Genomic DNA, 20,845 nt, shown 5'->3' with positions numbered 1-20,845 from the left:
TATAGCTCAAAGCCTCATTGTCTGCTTGTGATTAACTTTTGCTACCCTGTTTCCCCAAAAATAAGAGAGTGTCTTACATTATTGTTTGCTCCCAAAGATGCGCTAGGTCTTATTTTCAGGGGATGTCTTATTTTTCCATGAAGAAGAATACGGTACACATTTATTGTTAAATGAAAATAAAGGAAATTTATTACCTGTATACAGTATGGCAGTACAGTAGTTGTCAACACAAACCAGACAAACTGTGAATCCTACTGTATCAAGAATTTACTCATTTATTCAATGATAATCATGTCATCATTTTCTGGAACATCATCATAACAATCCAATTCCTGAATTTCCTGATGAATTTCTTGTGACTCCATTTCTTTCAGAATCAGTGGACCAAATCTCTCATGTTTAGCCTAGGGGGGCCTTATTTTGGGGGGATGCCTTATATTTCACTCAGAAGGAAACCTGTAAGTAGGTCTTATTTTCGGAGGATGTCTTATTTTCGGGGAAACGCGGTAGCTTATTGATATTGTAACCTTAAGCATTTACAGCCTTAAGTTTTGTTTTTCTTATATAGGCCACCATAGCATCAGAGCAAAATGTGCCTACTGGCCTTCCTGTTTAAGTAATTGAACTACATATTCACTATTAACCACCTGGATTCCCCTCAAATCTTGTTATCCAGCCTGTGAGATCCTTTTTCAGGATGTCTTTGTCAGCCTCCAAATCCCCTCCTAAAAAGCTGTCTTGAACTATAAAGGGTCTTAGATTCTGAAAAATAACAAGTAAAACCTGTCATAGTTTAATGGATCTTAGCAGAAGACAGTGACTTTTAGGTCATAAAACAAAAACTGTTATTCATAGCAGAGCAAACATTACAAAAATATGCACATTTACATAGATTTACCTTGAATCTAAGTCTTATGGTAGTGACACAAATTGGCCTAGTAAATGATTACACTAAAAGGAGGTGGCATTTCAGGAGAGCTGTGAATTTAGAGAACCTAATTCTTCTATAAATGGCAGTAGGTACACCTGCTCTTAGTTTTGGAGGTAACAGTCTATGAGGAAATACATCCTTTGCACTGGAGATAAATGCTATCTATATATTCCAAGGCTGTTTGCTTTATAGACATCCTTATGAATACAGTCTTTCATGAAGGACAGTCAGTGCCACACTGCCAAGACAGGGAAAGTTACAAGAGATTCACTCATACAGAACATTTCCTTAACATCATTGTCATTGGATTACAAATTTTCAAAATTTGCCCAGAAAATACACAGGTCAATATTGGAGAAAACATGTCATAAAAGGTTTGGAGAAACTAATTAAAATCTATACTTGCCATTTATGGGAGAAAACTGATGTCATGGTTTTTAGTATTGACACAGATTTCTAGGCCAATTCAGAATGATTAAATTTCATTAACATTGATTTTTATATAGGTTTAGTATGTAATCAGGTTTTTTGCCTTGTAAACAGCCATAGTTGTGACTCAAATTTTATTAAATAGTATTCAAGTTTTATTATTCACAGATAAATACATATACTTTTTTCAGTAAATATAATTTGCAATCAATTATATTATAGTCAAATTACCAGAAATGTTTCTCTAGTTTGGGGTTCTGGTTTGTGGATTTTGTTCAAGCTTGAATTCAGCTAAGATTGCAATTCATTACTTTTGATATCAGTCCAATAAAACTCTCACACACCAAATGACCTATGTTTGTGCTTTCTATCCAAGAAGAAGTACAATAAAAACAGACTAAAGGAAATGTTGCAAGAATAATTCTGCAATTTGTCTTGCTTTGAGTGATAAAAATGCTCAATGTCTTCATCTATAGCAGGATATCCCCAGCTGAGTGAGATGAAGAATTACATATTTGGCTGAAAAATGAGTGACTGGCAACACACAGTTGTCTATCTGCAGAAGCTGATTTGCGTGTGGAATGGAGACCTCCTAGAATGAAGTTTTTGCATGTGAGAAATTGCAGAACATAAACTAGTAATGTGAGAGAGAGAGAAAGAGAGAGAAAGAGAGAGAGAGAGAGAGAGAGAGAGAGAGAGAGAGAGAGAGAGAGAAAGAGATCCTTTAGAAAGGTAGGCATTGTGACTCCTGCGTAGTCCCCTTTTTAAGTACTATGGAAATAATTGGGATGTATATAGTTGAAGAGCTATTTTAGTGGCAAATCAAGACAATAGATTATTCAATATTGGTGCGATAAGATCTCAGGAACTTGGAAGTAGAACGCAACCTTGAGGAAACTGCTATACCCATCAGTGCATGCTATACCCATCGGTGCAGTAGAGAACCTGTGGAAATTGATGTGTGTGTGTGTGTGTGTGTGTGTGTGTGTGTGTGTGTGTGTTTGTATACAAATAAGAAAGTCCTTGAGCCTGCTGGCATGGCTCAGTGGTTGAGCATCCACCTATGAGCCAGGAGGTCATGGCTCTATTCCCAGTCGGGGCACATGCCCAGGATGCGGACTTGATCCCTGGTGAGAGGTATGCAGGAGGCAGCAGATCAATGATTCTCTTATCACACTGACGTTTCTATCTCTCTCCCTTCCTCTCTGAAATCAATTAAAAAATATATTTACATTGGTTTCGGGCATATCCCCGATTGGGGGGTGGGGGTGGGAGGCAGCTGGTCAGTGTTTCTCTCTCATCGACATTTCTGGCTCTCTATCTCTCTCCTTTCCTCTCTGTAAAAAGTAAATTTTATATATATATATATATATATATATATATATATATATATATATATATATATATATATATATATAGAAAAAGAAAAGAAAGTCCTTGAGATCTCTAGAGATATCTGGCAAAGTGTAATTTTGCAACATTCACTTAAAACTGAGAATGCAAAATATGATTCATTACTTCTATTATGATCTTACTGTGTCCAAAATTTGTCTAAATCTGTACAAATTTGGATTTTACTTCTTACCATTTTGATATACTTGAATCTGTTTTCAGGGTTTGGCATTTCATCCCCTTCCAACTATTCTTTCTTTTCTTTTTTCTTTTTTTTAATAAAAAGAGGCCAGTGCATTCTATTAATTTTAGCTATATATGTGAGTAAATTTTTAAGCTTTTTCTACTTTTTAGAAAATCTCACATAAGCTTGTAAGATAATCATATTGGAAGATAATTGATTTGTTTAACTTAAAGACCTTTTAAAATCTGATAGACTGGTATCCCAGATTACTTTTGCATCCAGGAGTGATCAAAATTCATCTTTTACAACTGAATTAATTCACCAAACATTTATTAACACAAATAAATAAATTATATAAGAATTGAAAGTGTGTTGCAAATTAATTAAGATAAACTTGTTTCAGTAAATGCTCTACTACTAGGTCGCTGATTAAAATAAAGATGAAAAGATGCATGCAAAGTTTCTGAAACCAAAAAATAAGAAAATAAATGTTGCTAAGGGAATAATGTGTTAAAGTTAAAATGATTTGAGAGAAAGACTAAAGTTGATGATTCAGGAGATAGCAATGGCAATTTAAGCAACATTTATATTTTAGATTCTGTACACATTATTTAATACAATCACTCCTCTGTGTTGTGGATTTCACATCTAGGAATTCAACTGATGACAAATTAGAAATATTTGTAGGGAAAAAAAAACACACACAGATATTTTCAAAAGCAAAATGTGAATTTCTCACACATTGATGTGTGGACACACCCTGCTTATGTGCAAGTATAGTTATCTGCAAATACTACACCATTTTATATTATAAGGAACTTGAGCCAAAACCGGTTTGGCTCAGCGGTAGAGCGTCGGTCTGTGGACTGAAAGGTCCCGGGTTTGATTCTAGTCAAGGGCATGTACATTGGTTGCGGGCACATCCCCAGTAGGGGGTGTGCAAGAGGCAGCTGGTCGGTTTCTCTCTCATTGACGTTTCTAGCTCTCTATCTCTCTCCCTTTCTCTCTGTAAAAAATCAATAAAATATATATTAAAAAAAAAAAAATAAGGAACTTGAGCATCTAAGGATTTGGGTATTCCTGGGGGTTTTGGAATCAATCTCCCATGGATAACTAGGGACAATAATGTTAATTACCATTATTAACCTTTTAATTATTGATATAATGCTGTAGCTATTCATACATATATCCATATATTTATAGTCATACATATAATTATATATGAAATTGGTCATTTTTGAAGTTAAATCCTATCTAATAAAAGAGTAACATGGAAAGTAACCATCACTCCACTACATCCACAAGCCACACCCACAGGCCACACCCAGAAGCCAATCAGAAGTGAGTATGCAAATAAATCAAACCAAGATGGCTGTGGCCACAGAGAGCAGAAGGAAGGCTTGGGTTTCCCTGGCAATGGAGGAAGCCAAGCTTTCCACCTGCCCTTGCCAGCCTATGCTTCTACTCAAGGCTACAAAGTTTCAATGATATAAAATAAATAAATCCAAACAGAAATGGCTGCAGTGACAGAGCTGGAAAGAGCAGTAGGCTAGGATTTTCCCCGGTGATGGAGGAAAACAGGCTTCTGAAGCCCTGGCATGTCTTGGTCTCCACTCCATGCTACAAAGTTTCAATTATAGAAAATACATAAATCCCAACAGAAATGGCTATGGCCACAGAGCAAGCAGGAAGCTTGGCTTTGCTCCAGGCTATATAGTTTCAGTTGTAGAAAATAAATAAATCCCAGATACCAGGGCCTCCACTTGGGTCACCAGGGAGCATGGCCAGTCTGCAAACCACCACATGCCCCTCACCCAGGCTGCACACATCCCAAGGGAACCTCCACCCTGATCTGGGACACCTTTCAGGGCAAACCAGCTGGCCCCCACCCGTGCACCAGGCCTTTATCTTATCTAATAAAAGAGTAAGATGCAAATTGGCCCATCACTTCAACACACAAGATGGCTACCCCCATGTGGTCAAAGATCCTGCCCCTATGTGGACACAAGATGGCCACCACAAGATGGCCAGCAGGGGTAGGGAGTTGGGAGGGACTAGGCCTGCAAGGGAGGACAGTTGAGGGGGACCAGGCCTGCAGTGGAGAGCAGTTGGAGGCAATCAACCTTGCAGAAGAGGGCAGTTAGGGGTGACCAGGCCGACAAAGGAGGGAAGTTGGGGGCAAACAGGCTGGCTGGGGAGCAGTTAGACATCAATCAGGCTGGCATGGGAGTGGTTAGGGGGTGATCAGGCAGGCAGGCAGGTGAGAAGTTGGCAACCAGCAGTGCTAGATTGTGAGAGGGATGTCCACCTGCCTATTTAGGCTCGGTCACAGTAGGATTGGGCCTAAATGGGCAATCAGACATCTCTTGAAGGGCCTCAGATTTGAAAGGGTTCAGGCTGGGGTAAGGGACACCCCCCTCCTTGCATGGATTTTGTGCACCTGTCCTCTAGTAATTTAATAATTACTACTCGTTATTGATAGACTTGGATTTCAATCCATATTTTAATAACTGTGAAGCCTGCATACTCTTAAACCCCAAGTTTTTCTACCTCTTATGATGATAGTTCAATGTTTGAATGTAGCAGAAATCAGATATAATGAGCATGATTTGGAGGGGGGAAAAAAGAGAGAGAAAGGAATTGAAGATTCAGAGTTGTGTGGGAAAGGACATGTCCATGAGAATGAGGTCAAGCAGGAACAGGAATGAATCTCAGGAAAACCAAGATGTGGAAAGGCCTGTGCAAAGCCTAGGAAAGGCACTTTTCTCTTCACTGTTTATGACCAACCTCTTCAAAATGTCTGATGTAAATGTGAGGTGGGTACATAAAAGTGCATAAGTGAGGAGTGTGTATTTAAGCTGGGCAGAGTTCTGTATTTCAACACAGGAGAAGTATTCTAACAAGAAAGTGAAGTCCTAGTTCAATTACAATGACACTATTTTGGGTGCTAAAATTTGCACTGGACTCTCTGGATATAAAAAATTAGATTTTTTTAATTCCCCATAAAATAAACCTGAGGAATAAAATATATTTGAGAGTTACTAGTTTAAGTGAAAAAAAATAATTTTGATAGACTAAAATATTGACCTGAGGTTAATACCAACAATCATTTCTGGAGTCTCCAAGAACATCACAGAAGTAAATGGCAGGGCTAGAACAAAAACACAAAATTTTTAATCCATGTCTCCTTTTCCTACTTCAATTTAAATTAATTGCTGGAAGTTTTATCACATTTCCTTTCATAGTTATATTTCTGTAACACTTTGTGAATCAATTGTATTTGCTTTAACATTTCTACTTCAAAGTATGCCCAATTCTAAGTTTGTATTGTCAGGTACTTTATTATTATAATTGTAAAGGTGCTCCTTTTAAAGTGACATTCTCTGTTTCCAAGTAATCTCAGTTTCTCTTTAATCCATTTACCCTCCTCCATAAGGCAGGCTCTCTAGGGGCCCTAAGATTGATCAGACTGTGTCCTAATAGGCCAATTAGCTCAGGTTTTGATCATACAAAAGAAGCTCAAGAAAGATCAGCCTTTTCCTTCTGGAAACTTCACTCTTGGGATCTCTATTAGAAGGATTCTTTATATTTGTTGCCTTATTTTTTAAAAGCATTTAGCAATTTTTGAAGGAAAGAATGTTAATGTCCAAGGTACTAGCACTAAGATTCTTTTATAATTCACTGAGATAATTTTTAAAATACTAAGAAAAAATATGGACAATAAATCTTACATAGGAACATTGGGACTAAGTCTAAGCTCTTTTATTTTTTTGAAAGCTGAGGTCAAGACTTTTTTCAGAGTGGGAGTCATTGACTTTTAAATTACTTTCTGGTTTTGATTTTATGAAATATTATTCTTTTGGCTTTCAAAATCATGTCTAATGATATGTAGCTGACAGTTGCATAATATAGCAGTTAGAAATGTGGGCAATGTGTATAAAAAAGACATATGTTATTGTCCAGAGCTACCAGATAACTTAAACCATTACATGTTTCACAGATACTCATTCATCATCTTTTCTCCCCTGGGGTTTGCAGATAAGTTTTTCAAGTCAATTATACTATGAGAATTTAACCTACATTTTACATCCTTCTAAAGGAGTTAAGAAAGTTGATTTCTTTGCCCATCTCTTCACCAATCAGAAAGGCAAGAATTTGCCTGATATACTCTCAGAGTGACAAATGAAAGCAAAAGAAATTACTCTGTGAACTCTTTTTGTGGCCTCCTTTACAACAGGGCCACTTTGCATCAATTTGGGATAAAAGCATAATGATATATTTCCTAATGTGAGGGTGATGCAGTCTGATAGACACAAACACAGCTGGAAGGCTAGGGCTGCATTGGAACCAAAGGTTCATAGATTTTTGTGGGTGAACACCCATGGAGAAATAACATTCAGACAAAAGAAAAAATGGATTATGTCTTTTGATGATTAGCAGTCCTTGCTGGGAATTAGATTTGTTTTCAGCAAAATAAGTGGAAGACAAACTACCCAAGTACTGATTTGTATTCTGATTTCACTGTGACAACCTTCCTATCACCTTCTATGTTTCCAAGCTCTAAGACATAAATTTTATTTTACCTCAGGATTTATTAATGCCTTAGGTACTGAAGAACATACAGAAACATCATAATGAGAACATTTTTACTTAATACAAAATAATTATTTATTCTATTTATATTAGCTCTAAAGTGTTTAGAAAATTTCTATTGAAATTTTATTTGTCATGAATGGGTATATAGAAGTGGATGTGCATTCAGTTTTTTAAATAATGGGGAGATGTATTGAACATTTACAAATTCAAAACTATTTAGAATGTGATGTGATAATTCAGAACAAAGGACTTGTGCGCTTGAAATTTATCTGTTATAATGAAATCTACTATTCAAATCTGAAACACTCAATGAAAGTTTTTTTCTATTTAATTTACTTTACCAAAATTTATTTTATAGTTTTTGAAGAGTTGTGGATTTAAAATAGCAAAATCATCAATAGCAACAAATAATGGTAACTATGTGAGATAAAAAATGTGTTAATTAATCTTATTGTAGTAATCATTTTACAATATACTCTAGTGTATGCATATCAAATCACATTGTATGCCTTAAATTTGAATAATGCAATAATCCAACTATATCTTAATATTGCTGGAAAAATGGGGAAAATTTATCTAGGATTGGCATGAAGATAAATGATAAATAGAATTAAATGCATAATAAATGTGCTATTGTTGCTGTTAAAATAAATAAAATGACAATCAGTAAAGCAAACAAACAAACAAAACCCAGCATATTTTGCCACACCTCACCCTGTCCAGGCATTTGGCCATGTGCATTGGTACCAAGTAGAGACAACAGAACAATAACAGGTTCATTGATTATGGGAAAAGTCTGGAAAATTAACCATATTAGAAAATCCTTTTGCAGTATAACATTTTGTAGATTTGGATTTTTCCAAAAGTAGGCTCAAACAGCATACCATCTAATGTTTAAATTTATGTTTATTATATCATTAATATGGTATAATTGTAAGAGAATGTTCTGTTGGACTCTTTCAAATGTTAAAGGATGATAGACGAGGAATAAAGCTAAAACCACAAAGTATTCAACTACCCACATGCTACCAATTGCTGCCCTTAAAACTTCAGAGACTAACAGAAAATTCCTAAACACTAGTCACTATCACTCAATAGTGCCCCACATAATCAATATGAATCTATAAAAAGACTGAGGAAGAAAATAAAATTTTGAAAATAAAATAGAATTCACTGTGGGAAGGATAGTAATTGAGGGGAAATGCTATTTTTCTGGACAGAAATGTTCTGGTTAAGTTTGGGTAGTAGGATGAGAGCTGTCCTTGGATAACTATTTAAATTATGCCTTAAAAGGGGGGGGAAATGTGACCTCTGAATTAATATCTCAAGTATATAAGTTAAAATGCAGAAATTGTCAAACCTCACCATCACTGAACAAAAGGAGAATCAGAGACTTCTACTAGTAGAAAAAATGAAGGGAAATTAGTATACTTATTTTTAGGAGAGGTCATCAGCATCAGGAAAAGCAAGGGTAGAGCTTAAGATTACCCTATGAATACCATGAGCATACCCTATGAGGAACCCATTAGTATGATGGCAAAGTAGACTAACTTAGAGAGCAGAGTCACATCCCATGTACTAAACTGCCTCTTTATTACTCCTTTCTGCTTTTAACATAGAAAATTTTGCCCATAAAGAAGGTGTGGTGCAGCTCAACTCCATCTAACCACAAATCTAAATTTCTATGAAGGATGAATAGTGAAGACTTTGAATTAGCTATATGATTGGGTGATGCTATTTATTGAAAGAGTGCAAAAAGTTATGGGGTCTGGTGGACTGTCATAAAATAATAAAAAGGGGGTTTTGTTGTAACATCATTAAAAGCAACTTAAGTCACTAGTTTATGTTCATGGCCCAAAGAGTTGAATTTTCCCAATAAACCAGGTACACATGGCACCTTTATCAAAATTTATTACTTTTGGGCCATCCTGATGATCTAACTTGCCTCAACCTTTTTATGGGTTAGGGTTTAGGATCTGAAGAAGGGACCATGCACAAATGAAAATGCTATACAAAAAATATTAATTTAGAAGGCATTGTGGGCCAGGGGTATCTCTTTCATGAAGAGCACACACCGAAACTCTGGCCAATCCACTTTTTATTCAGTTTTAATACACATCTTGCCCTCAGTAACACATAGCAAACAGGTAGCAGACAGACCATCTCAAAGATCAGTAAAGATCAGTAAAGAATTATTTTGAGGCTATCAGGAAATTGCTTTGGGCCATTGCTGTCTCAACACAGAACAATCAATGCATAGCTTTAGCCCTGTTAAAGCTCAAGGTTCATCAGCCTTCCAGGTTCCTTGATGCACTCTCATGATAGTATTGACAATTGATAGCTTCCTGCACTTACTTTCTGTGTTAGAGCTTTGTTCCATTTGTAAGGTTTATGGAGCCAGGATTCAAACCATGCATGAGTCTATTCATCGAAATCAATGAACCTAAATAAAATCAATGTAATCAAACTTTAAAATATTCTCTTTGGTGGCTGAGGTTATTTGAGGTTCTTTTTGGTTCCATAGAAATTTTAGAATATTTTCTCTAGATCTATGAAATATGCTACTTGGCCGAAACCGGTTTGGCTCAGTGGTAGAGCATCGGTCTGCGGACTGAAAGGTCCCGGGTTCGATTCCGGTCAAGGGCATGTACCTTGGTTGCAGGCACATCTCCGGTAGGGGGTGTGCAAGAGGCAACTGGTCGATGTTCCTCTCTCATCGACGTTTCTAGCTCTCTATCTCTCTCCCTTCCTCTCTGTAAAAAATCAATAAAATATATTTTAAAAAAAAAGAAAAAAAAGAAATATACTACTTAGTAGCTGCAGAAATCTTGGGAAAGAACTAAGTTGTAAGGATCACAATACAGGATGTCAAACTATACTACAGGCCATTGCAATAAAAACAATCTGGTGCTAGCATAAGAATGGACATATAGATAAAAGGAATAGAACACAAGGCCCAGAAATAAACCCACACCTCTATGGTTAATATTTGAAAAATGAGGCAAGAGCAAGTGGAATAAAGATAGTCTATTCAATAAATGGTGTTGGGAAAATTGGACAGGAACATGCAAAAATGAAACTACCCCCACTACACCCACAAGCCATGCCCACTAGCCAATCAAGAGTGAGTATTCAAATTAATCCAATCAAGATGTCTGTGGCCACAAAGCAAGCAGGAGGCTTGGGTTTCCCTGGCAATGGAGGAAGCCACACTTTCCACATACCCTGGCGGGCTCTGGACTCCACTCAAGGCTACAAAGTTTCAATTATAGAAGATAAATGAATTCCAACAAAAATGGCTGCAGCCACTGAGCCAAGCAGGAGGCCTGATTCCACTCTAGGCTACAAAGTTTCAATTGTATAAGATAAATAAATCCCAGATACCAGGGCCTCCACTTGGGTTGCTGGGGCATGGCCAGCCTGCAAAGCATTACAGGCCCCTCGCCCAGGCCATTCCCCACCCTGATCTGGGACACCCTTCAGGGCAAACCAGCTAGCCCCTACCCATTCACCAGGCCTCTATCTTATCTAATAAAATAGTAAAATGCAAATTGATCATCACTCCAACACATAAGATGGCTGCCCCCTTGTGGACATAAGATGGCCACCATAATATGGCCAGCATGGGAGGGCAGTTGGGACGGACCAGGCCTGCAAGGGAAGGCAGTTGGGGAGATCAAGTCTGCAAGGGAGGGCAGTTAGGGGTGACCAGGTTGGCAGGTGAGGGAAGTTGGGGACAACCATGCCTGCAAGGAAGGGCTGTTGGGGCGACCAGACCTGCTGGGGAGGGCAGTTAGGGATGACCAGGCCTGCAGGGTAGAGCAGTTAGGGGAAAACAGGATGGCAGGGGAGCAGTTAGGCATCAATCAGGTTGGCAGGGGAGTGGTTAGGCATGATCAGACTGGCAGGCAGAAACGGTTAGGGATAATTAAGAAGGCAGGCAGGTGAGCAGTTGGGAGCCAGCAGTCCTGGATTGTGAGAGGAATGTCCTACTGGGAAAGGCCTAAATGATAAGTCAGACATCCCTCGAGGGGTCCCAGATTGGAGAGGGGGCAGGCTGGGCTTCGGGACACCCTCTTCCCCACCCCATGCATGAATTTCATGCACCGAGCCCCTAGTACACTAATTATTATGAAAGTAAATATAAAATCAAAACATTAAAAAATACCAAAAAATAACAGCATATAAAATTGATGGTGTACTATGGATATTTTTTTATACCCCTATTTTCACAATTTTATAAAACGTAATAAATAATAGCATTAAGTAAACATCTAGTAAAAATGAGCTACTATTCTAGATAGTCTTTAAACACTCATTTAGCTCAACACAACAATTCTAAGATGTAGGAGAAACATTATTACCCCTATTTTACTGATAATGTAAATGAGTACTAGAGAAATTATATGACACTTTCAAGAGCATACAGATAATAATTGGCAAAGCCTCACTTTAAACTTAAAAACTATTATTTCAGGAGTATGAGCTTCAAATTTCATTTTAAAACTGTGCTTAAGGCATCAAGTTTCATATCTGGAAAATTTTAAGAACTGGGAAGGTTCTGAGATTTTACCCTACTAAGCTGTCTAGTTAGCTTGCAACAGTTTCATGGCAGAAGACATGAAACAACTGCGTCAGAAACAAAGGACATTTCCTTTTCAATTTTTTATGATTTTATTAATTTTTATTTTATTTTTAAATTTTATATTTAAATTATTATTGAAAGTATTGTGTGTGTATGTATATATATATATATACACACACACACACACACACACACACACATATATATATATATATATATATATATATATATATATATCCTATTATTTCCCCATTGACCCCTGCCCCCTACGTCAGGCCTATTGTCTGTATCCATGTGTTCATTGCTTATCTCTTCCATTTCCCCCCTGCCCCCTGCTACCCTCCTCTGCCCTTTCTCTGAGGTTTGACAGTCTATTCCATGATTCTATATCTCTGAGTCTATTTTTCTTTATCAGTTCATGTTGTTCATTAAATTCCACAAATGAATGAGATCATGTGATACTTATCTTAATATGACTGGCTTATTTCTCTTGCCATAATGCTCTCCAGTTCCATCCAGGCTGTTGCAAATGGTAAGAGTTCTTTCTTTCTTAAAGCTGCATAGCATTCCATTGTATAGATTTACAACAGCCTTTTTAATCCACTCATCTGCTGATGAGCACTTAGGCTGTTTCCAATTCTTACCTATTGAAAATTGCACTGCTATGAATTAGTGTTTCTGATTTCTTAGTGTGTATTCCTACAAATGGGATCACTGGCCGAAACCAGTTTGGCTCAGCGGTAGAGCGTCGGTCTTCGGACTGAAAGGTCCCAGGTTCGATTCTGGTCAGGGGCATGTACATTGGTTGCGGGCACATCCCTGATGGGGGGTGTGCAAGAGGCAGCTGGTCAATGATTCTCTCTCATTGACGTTTCTAACTCTCTATCTCTTTCCCTTCCTCTCTGTAAAAAATCAATAAAATATATTAAAAAAAAGAAATTGGATCACTGGGTCAAATGGGAGTTCCATTTTTAATTTTTTAGAAAACTTTCTGTTTTCTACAGAGGCTACATCAGCCTGCGTTGCCACCTTTTCTGCACATCCTTGCCAGCACATGTCATTTGTTTATTTGTTGATGGATAGCCATTTTGATATGTGTGAGATGGTACCTTATTGCCATTTTGATATGCATTTCTTGGATGATTAGTCCCCCTAACACTAACCCTATCTGAGAATTTTTTCATATGCCTTTTGGCCTTTGTATGTCCATTTCAGAGGAGTATCAATTTAGGTCCTTTGCCCCATTTTTAATTGGATTACTTGTTTTCTTTTTGTTAAGTTGTATGAGTTCCCTAAGAATTTTGGAGATTAACCCCTTAACGGATGTATCATTGGCAAATATGTTCTGTCATGCAGTGGGCTCTCTTGTTATTTTGTTAATGATGTCTTTTGCTGTGCAGAGGCTCTTTATTTTTATATAGTCCCATTTGTTTATTTTTTCCTCAGTTTCCATTGCCCTCGGAAATGCATTGGTAAACATATTGCTGTGAGAGATGTCTGAGATTTTGCTGTCAATGGATTTTTTATGGCTTTATGCCTTACATTTGAGTATTTTATATATTTTGATTTTATTTTTTTAGTTTATTTTGGTGGTCTAGTTTAATTTATTTTTGCATGTATCTGTCCAATTTTTTTAAAACCCCTTATTGCCGAAACCGGTTTGGCTCAGTGGTAGAGCGTCGGTCTGCGGACTGAAAGGTCCCGGGTTTGATTCCAGTCAAGGGAATGTAACTTGGTTGCGGGCACATCCCCGATAGGGGGTGTGCAAGAGGCAGCTGGTCGATGTTTCTCTCTCATCGACGTTTCTAGCTCTCTATCTCTCTCCTTCCTCTCTGTAAAAAATCAATAAAAATATATTAAAACCCTTTATTGATGAGACTGCTTGACTCCATTGTATGCTCTTGCCTCCTTTGTCAAATATTAATTGAGCATAAATCTTCTATCTCTTTTTACAACTTCCTGTAATTTTCCAAGTGCAGGTTTTTCATTTCTTTGGTTAAGTTTATTCCTAAGTATCTTATTTTTTTGTTGTTGTTGGAATGGTAAATGGGATTTTATTTTTAGTTTCTCTTTCTGAGTGTTCATTATTGTTGTATAAAAATGCCATAGATTTCTGGGTATTAATTTTATGCCCTGCTACATTGTCGAATTCATTTATTAAATCTAGTAATTTGGGGGGCATCTTTAGGGTTTTCTATGTACAATATCGTGTTGTTTTGCAAATAATGACAGCTTTATTTTTTCTTTCCAATTTGGATGCCTTGATTTCTTCTTTTCTAATCACTATGGCTAGCACTTTCAGTACTATGCTGAACAGGAGTGATGAAAGTGGGCATTCCTGTCTTGTTACTGTTCTTATAGGAAATGGTTATAGTTTTTGCCCAATGAATATCATTTTGGCCATAGGTTTATCATATAAGGCTTTTATTATGTTGTGTATGATCCATCTATTCCCACTTTGCTGAGAGTTTTTATCAAAAAAGGGTGTTGGATTTATTTGAATGCTTTATCTGCATCAATTGATATGACCATGTGATTTTTGTATTGCAATTTGTTTATGTGCATTGATTTTTGTACCAGCCTTGCATCCCCAGAATAAATCCCACTTGGGAATGGTGTATGATCTTTCTAATGTATTGCTGGATCCGATTTTGTAGAATTTTGTTGAGGATTTTAGCATCTATGTTCATCAGAGATATTGGCCCATAATTCTCTTTCTTTGCTATGTCTTTATCTGGTTGGAATTAGGGTAATTCTGGCCTCATAGAAAGAGCTTGGAAGTGTTCCTTTCTCTTAAATATTTTTGGAATAGCTTGAGGAGGATGGGTGTTAGTTCTTCTTTGAATGTTTGATAAAACTCTCTTGTGAAGCCATCCAGAACAGGGCTTTTATTTGCTGATATTTATTTATTTATTTATTTATTTATTTATTTATTTATTTATTTATTTTTGTTACTGCTTCAATTTTACCAGCAGTTATCAGCCTATTCAGGTTTTCTGATCCTTCCTGATTGAGTTTTGGGAGATGGTATTTTTCTAGGAATAAGTTGTTTTTTGTTTTTTTTCCCAAGGTTGTCCAGTTTGATTCTGTGTATCTCTGTGGGATGAGTTGTTACTTCACCTCTTTCATTTCTGATTTTGTTTTTTGGGTCCTCTCTCTCTGTTTCTTGGTGAGTCTGGCAAGAGGTGCATCAATCAAAGTACATCTTGTTACAACATTGGAAGAAATTGTAGTAGCAATGACAACAATATTTTTCTTGTGTCAGTTTTCTTGTTCCCCAATTTTCACAGGATAATATGAAGAGATTTAGGAAATACCTGCACATTTGATGGATTACTTTATAGAAAAGGAACTTTGTTCTTATACTCAGCAATAAGTGTGCTTATTCTTTGCTCCAGAGAGAGAGAAAGTATCTATAATTTCAAAGGTTATAAGCAAACCTATGAGGGATGGGCTATTTAGTCTTTTCACAGCTGTACCCTCCAAAATACCTTGTAAAGGTATTCTGAAACAAACAATATCAGTGCCTCTATTATTTTATATGATGCAGAAACATGAGAAATATGGAGAACAATCTTCTAATAAAACCCATTATCAATGGGACTATTATAAAAATGGCAAGGATTTAAACTTCTTTACTGAGGATCTTTTTTTTCTTTTTTTTGCAATTCACACACACACACAAAACTTAATACAACAAAATGTAATTTATACTGGATTGTTTATATTTGTTTTCCACAATTGATCTATCATTGCTTCTTCGTCTTTTTAACACATAGAGAACATCACTTTTCCTTAGTGGATAACCAGGTTTTGTACTTTGAAATATATCTGCAGTGATAACTGAAGTTTTCTTTGTTGAAGAAAGACTTCTCTATTTGCATCATAAACTGTGTGATATTTTATATTATGACTTTTATCAGTAGTGTTCAGTTTGTTTGCTTTATAAATTCAAATCGTCTTTTCTTCCTATTCAATAACGTTCCATATAAATAACAATCTTAAGATATATTTAGTATAATCATTAATGATTTGGAAGTTGATAGAGACCAAAAGTCTTATTATTAACTATTTTAATGGAAGCTTATGTTTTATCAGATATTTAAGATATGGATAAATATAAAAAGTGTTGCAAATAATGGCTTACTATTCAAAGCAAAAGAAAAATAAGGCAAGACTTAAGTTAAGCAAATAGGAACACTCATGAGATAGCATTCACCATCTTTTTTTTTTTTCTTCAGAAATTACTTTTATTCTGTTAAAAATTCCTTAAGGAGCTAGCAATTATTCAAAAAGTCAAGAAAACAGATTTATTTCTGTATTAGCCTTGCCTTGATTAGATATATTAATTATACAGAAAACATTTTCCCTAGAATGGGTTACCAAACATCTAAGAGGCTGCGAACTTGTAAGTGCTTCTCAGAGCTTGTCTGACTGCTCCAATAAGCTCACATGACCCAGTTATAAGACTGGGCACATTTTCTTTTCTTTTTTTTTTAATTTAAAACTTCACAATAGCCGAAACCGGTTTGGCTCAGTGGATAGAGCGTCAGCCTGCGGACTAAAGGGTCCCAGGTTCGATTCCGGTCAAGGGCATGTACCTTAGCTGCGGGCACATCCCCAGTAGGGGGTGTGCAAGAGGCAGCTGGTCAATGTTTCTCTCTCATCGACATTTCTAGCTCTCTATCCCTCTATCGTCTTCTCTGTAAAAAATCAATAAAATATATTTAAAAAAAAAAAAAAAAGGAAAAAGGAGACATATGTACTACCATTAAAAAAAAAAACAAAAAACTTCACAATAGCATAGATGCTCTTTCCTGCATGCAGCAGTTCAAAGGCTTTGTTAATTTTATCAAAAAAAAAAAAAAAAAAAGATTGTGGGTTACAAATTCATCAACTTTTATCTTTTTGGACATATATTCAGACACCAACTTTGAGACACTTTCTACACACTTCCATCCGCCAAAGGCTGTGGTTTTCCACCGCCTCCTGTGAAGAGCTGGAAAGCCGGAGGGGCCATCTCTTCACCGGCAGCAGTAGCAACTCCTACCATCATGCTGACCCTCTCAGCCTTTGTGGCAGGCCTCCAGCGTGGCTCTCCTGGCCCTTACATAGCCAACACACTCAAAGGAGTATCTACTACTCCATCGATCATCTCAACCAGCACTTCCTGGATGGGTTTACTGAGGTCCTGGGCGCTGATATATCCACAAGTTCCAAACTCATTGGCCCTTGCAAATTTATCTTTATTAATAATGTCCACACCAACGATCCGGAATGCACCAGCCACCTTACAGCCCTTGATAACCAACAATCAAACTGCTCCTAGGCCAAGGATGGCACCAGTAGAGCCAGGCTTCACTTCGCAATGTTCACAGCAGCACCATAGCCAGGGGAAATGATACAATCAGGAGGCAGACTTTATCCAAAGGTGCTAAGGGATCCATTTTAGCAACAGAGAGTCAGCCACAACTGTGTATTCAGAGAACGTGCTAGTTCCATGTAATGTAAAATTGTCTTTTCTTTGCAAGTAAAGCTGCTAGTGCCATCTGGCATTAATCCTTTTCCTTGAGTGACTCTTACCTTCTGGCAAAGGTTTGTTTTAGAATTTAGCCAAAATTTGCATTCTCCACATTGAGGTATGTAAAGTGGGCTGACAGTATCACCTGCTTTCAGCTTAGTAACTCCTATGTCAACTTTCCACAATTCCAGCACCTTTGTGACCCAAGATCAGGGGAAAACTCCTTGCAGGAGCTGCCCCACTCGGTATCAGCTTCAGAGTGGCACACTGCAGGGACAATAATTTTAATTCCAACTTCATGAGCCTTTGGGGGAGCCACCTCTACCTCCTCTATGGAGAGAGGCTTTCAGTCTCCCAGGCAAAAGCTGCCTTGCACTTGATCACCTGGTTAGCCATGCCTTCCGATGCAGGTCAGCACGTGTGAGCATCGGGATAGCTGCACAGTCAGCACGCGTGGGCCTCACTATCTTTTTTGTTGTTTAATTTTATACGAATTTATTTATGAAAATAAATCACAGTATTGTTATCAGAAGAAGCCGGTATTCTTATCTTAGTCCCCTTATAAGATCAAATGAGATGATTAAGGCATATAAGGATGTGTTCTAGAAATATGAATGAAATGGTAAATATTTTAATGTTATTATTTTATTATAAATAAAAAATTTACCCAATTGAAGGTCAATATAGCAGTCTCACAGAATATAATGCATAGGGAAACTAACAGACTTTTGAGTCTTTTGGCTCAAGTGGTTCACCAACTAGATTGAACATCAGAATCACTATTAGGATTCTGATATAGAAGTTACCTTCCTCAATGTAACACATTTGTGAATTGTCTCTGTTACATGCCTCCACATTATAATCTTTTGTTTTTTTTTAGTATATAAACTAGGAACACCAATATTTCACAGACTTATGTTTCTACATTATGTCTTTATTGTTTGCCATGTTATAAATATACATACATACATACATCCATACCACATTATGGGCATGTAGGAAGAACTCATTTACCTAGCATTAGCTATGTTATTTTGATTAAATTACTTAACTTATAAGTCTATCAGTTTATTCAGTTTTTAAGGGGGTTATTGCTAGCAATCTCATAGGTTTGTTGTGAAGTCTGATTCAGACATGCAATCAAAGTGTTTGGGATATAGCTTATTTCAATAAATTTTAATAATAATTGTATAATGTTATATCTATATTTTATCAAAAACACCATATTAGTAATCAGATACAAAGTGTTAAAATAATGTATCAATATTTTAAAAATTTATTATATCTGCCGAAGCCGGTTTGGCTCATTGGTAGAGCGTCGGTCTGCGGACTGAAAGGTCCCAGGTTCGATTCCGGTCAAGGGCATGTACATTGGTTGCGGGCACATCCCCAGTAGTGGGTATGCAAGAGGCGGCTGGTCGATGTTTCTCTCTCATCGATGTTTCTGGCTCTCTATCTCTCTCCCTTCCTCTCTGTAAAAAATCAATAAAATATATTTTTTTAAAAAATTATTATATCTCATTTGCAATCATTATGCTGAACTTATATGGATATACTATATTTGTCAACCTAGTAAATTGAAGTATTTCATTACCTGTAGGCTAATTTTTCTTCTAATTAAGAGTGTGTATTAATCTCTTAAACTCTATTGATAGATTATCCAATACCTGCAGAGTTAAAGATATGGCTAAGCTTTCATCTTGAGAGAAAACTACTCCTCAGGTTGTTGAAGTAGCTATTAGTATTTTCAGTGAGGCAGGTTAGGCACACGTCTTGTTCCTTTTGGTATTTTTCCATTCCTCTGCTTTCTCTCTTTGCTTGTGCTCATTCTAATGTGTTCTTTTGTTTTATTTGGGTAAGAATCCTAGTTAACTGTTAGATAAAATTTTTGATAAAATAATTTGAAAACCTTTTTTCTCATACCTGGAATAATTATATGAAATTGTTTATAAGATTCCAGTTTAATGTTTAATTCCCTTTCCAAATTTTGATTCAAATGAGTTGAATTGGTTTATTTAGTATATTAGAGGCCTAGTACATGAATCTGTGCAGGGGTGGGGTTCCTCTGGATGGTCTGAAGGGATTGAGCCAAAACCAGCAGTCCAATGCCACCTGCAGCTCTTACCTGTTGCTCCCTCTCAACCTGGCCCCACTGCGTCTGCTGCAGGCTCACACCCAATCAGTCCTGATTGGGAGAGGCTCATTACACCACAGCAGCATTTGCCAGCATGAGCCCTGCATCTGGTGCCCTCCCAAAGGGAGTGGCCTGTGGGATCAGGCCAAAACTGGCTCTCCAACATCCCCCAAGGGTCCTGGATTACAACAGGGTGCAGGTCAGGCTGAGAGACCCCACCAGTGTATGATCAGGGGGCTCTAGGGCATGTCTGGCCCATCTCATTCAATCCCAATCTGCAGGGCCCCAGCAGTAAGCTAACCTATTGGTCAGAGCATTGGCCCCAGGTGGTCAGTGCATGTCATAGCAAGCAGTTGAGAGGCCTTAGCATATCATTAGCATATTACACTTTGGTTGAACAATGAACCAGTCATTTAGCACATTAGGCTTTTATTATATAGGATTATTTATGACTATCACCTTATTAAATGACTTTTTAAAAAGTGGACTTGAAAATTTGGGGCTTTCTCTTGTGTTCATGAATAATTGCTGAAGTGGCCTTTATGTGTAACATATACTGTGGATTGCAAAGACAGCAACTTTGGTCCTTTATTAGGCTAAGTTTTACTACTGAGTTTCCCATAAATATAAATAAACTGTGCTTCTCATGTGCTTCAACCTGATTCTAGGCTGCTCTCTAGTTTGTCTGCCAGAGATTGCTATAATTAAATAATTACGAATTATATTACCACATTGTTACAAGGCACAAGTGGCTTTCAACAAAAGGTTACATAAGAAAGCTGTAGAACAACTTGGCAAATATAAAACAATATTTGAATTCAAAAGCATGCCTTTTCCTCTCCTGAAATACAATTCTTAACAGTCACTGCTAGCATGTGGTTATCTGTTGGACCTTGCATACTTTACATGGATTTATATAAATGCACATAAATATAAGCCAGGTTAAAATAAAATGAAAATTCACTAGACCTTTATTATAAAAGATTGCTTTAGATCCTTGTTTCATGCAGATGTTATAGGCAGGACTATGTTGGTATGATATTTCTATAATCTCAGTAACTAAATTCCTTTGC

At 37.0% G+C, this 20,845-nt stretch overlaps 1 pseudogene across 1 annotated transcript; it reads right to left on the bottom strand.

The window, feature by feature from the left end:
- Nucleotides 1-639: 639 nt before the first annotated feature.
- LOC311615317 (alcohol dehydrogenase class-3-like) lies at nt 640-18,034 on the bottom strand (annotated as a pseudogene). Its single transcript has 2 exons — nt 16,915-18,034; nt 640-762 (listed from the first exon to the last, which is right to left on the bottom strand). The product of its transcript is annotated as an alcohol dehydrogenase class-3-like (transcript).
- Between the last annotated feature and the right edge of the window lie 2,811 nt (nt 18,035-20,845).

Source organism: Pipistrellus hanaki (genome assembly GCF_964339955.1).
Source record: "Pipistrellus hanaki genome assembly, chromosome: 2".
Classification (NCBI taxonomy): Eukaryota; Metazoa; Chordata; class Mammalia; order Chiroptera; family Vespertilionidae; genus Pipistrellus; species Pipistrellus hanaki.
Note: the sequence above shows the minus strand (reverse complement) of the source record. Positions and strands in the feature narration are given on the sequence as shown.